The 1,711-nt window shown below is 42.1% G+C and overlaps 1 pseudogene; it reads right to left on the minus strand.

Annotated features, from left to right (window-relative positions):
- Positions 1–214: 214 nt before the first annotated feature.
- Positions 215–1,497, minus strand: LOC147463398 (uncharacterized; annotated as a pseudogene).
- Positions 1,498–1,711: the final 214 nt, after the last annotated feature.

Consider the following 1,711-nt stretch of genomic DNA (forward strand, 5'->3'; position numbering starts at 1 on the left):
GCTCACACCAATTGTTAGAGGCTACATACTGGTAGACTTCAAAATAAATTCATTTCTTTCAAGATGCGAAGGAATCTTGAAGGTGAAAAAATGCCATAACAAACAACAAGTCATAACAATTGGTAAGGCATAAATTCAAGTTGATGTGTAATGACAAGTAAACAAAAAAGACAATTACATATGCGATAGAGAACGAGGAGCAATCGGATTAAATTCATGAACGAAAACATCCGATTACATTATTGAGTCTTATCACAAGTGCATTCAATTTATTCAATTGCACTTTTAATGATGAAACCTCTTTGCGTAATGACACTATTTGCTCCTCTAGTTGAGCTACTTAGATATCCACTACATTTACTTGACAATCTTGAACTACATTTTTAATTGACTCTACAAACTCTTACTCTTTTATGAAGAACGTGCCATTGTCATGGCCATGCACCTCAGTCCAAATCTATAGTAGGATTTCCTTTAATCTTTTAACAACATCTTCCTCCACTCCCTCCAACGTATCCTGCTTGTCAGTGGCCTCCACAACATTAAAATGACTTCCCTACTCCATTACGATCTGCATAAAAAAGAATGAGCCCAACAAGTTAGAATCCAACGGCAAAAAAATGAGGTTCAAGGAAAAGAAATAGTTATGAATTATAAACATTCAAGATGCAACAAGTATTGCCTCTGTGCGATGCGCGAGAGGCATGAAATCATCGCCTATCTGTGTGTCCTCGTCATCATCATCACTGTCCTCAATGATAATAACATTGGCTTTTAGATCGTCCACGTTGGTCTCTTTAAATGCGGTCGTATTGGTAAGCTCCTTGCTATTCAAAGACAGTGACAAGTACCTAAAGCAACGAGCGCATGGAAAAGAAAGCAGAATAATATGATGCTAACCTTTCTATAGAATCCCATCGAGACCTAAACCAATCAGCTCTTGGTTGTGCATTGGCGTACAAGTCATCGGCCACAGAAATGTTGACTATGTCCTGGTAAGTCACGGTTGAGGGAAAAGCCATGCAGCGCCACATCGCTCTTATCTTTTTCGGGTACATTCCTGGCCTTGGTAAGGAATGATCCACGACGACGAAGGGTATTATTTTCCGGTACGCACCATAATGTGCAAGGTGGACAAGAAATCGTTCCCTAGAGAGTGCCGCATTTTGAACTTCCAGTATTTTGCAGCACGGTCAAAAATATTGTTCGGTGTTAGGCATACCTTGTTCTTGAGGTCATCTACACCCTAAAGGGTATACAACTCTACACCCTTGTTGATATCATCAACAGTGACATTGTGAATCAGCTTCTGGAAGTGCGGCTCCCCTTCGTCCTTCATGCAGTAGCCTACCACCCCTGAAACGTATGCATATTTTTCTGCTTTAGAGCTTTCCATAGGATGTTCGCACCTACTAGCCCTTCCTTGTCCCAACCCAAGTATGACTTCAGCTTCTTGTTGATGGCAATAAGAGTTGACGACGGCATACGGACCACCATCTGAAAATGCAAATGGAAAACACTGCCTCCTCTTACCACTGCGCACATCTCCGCTAATGTCTCCTTCTGCAAGAATTCGTCAACACGTGGAAGAAGACATGTATCTATGTCCTCCCCTCTCACGGAGATTGTCACACTGGCCTCCATTATCTTTTTCGGCCTCTTCGACTCGTTTGAGGACCTGTCCTCTGCGGTCATTCGAGGACGCCCCCTC

The sequence above is a fragment of the Adiantum capillus-veneris genome, chromosome 2 (genome assembly GCF_014529385.1).
Source record: "Adiantum capillus-veneris isolate H3 chromosome 2, ASM1452938v2, whole genome shotgun sequence".
In the NCBI taxonomy this organism is placed as follows: Eukaryota; Viridiplantae; Streptophyta; class Polypodiopsida; order Polypodiales; family Pteridaceae; genus Adiantum; species Adiantum capillus-veneris.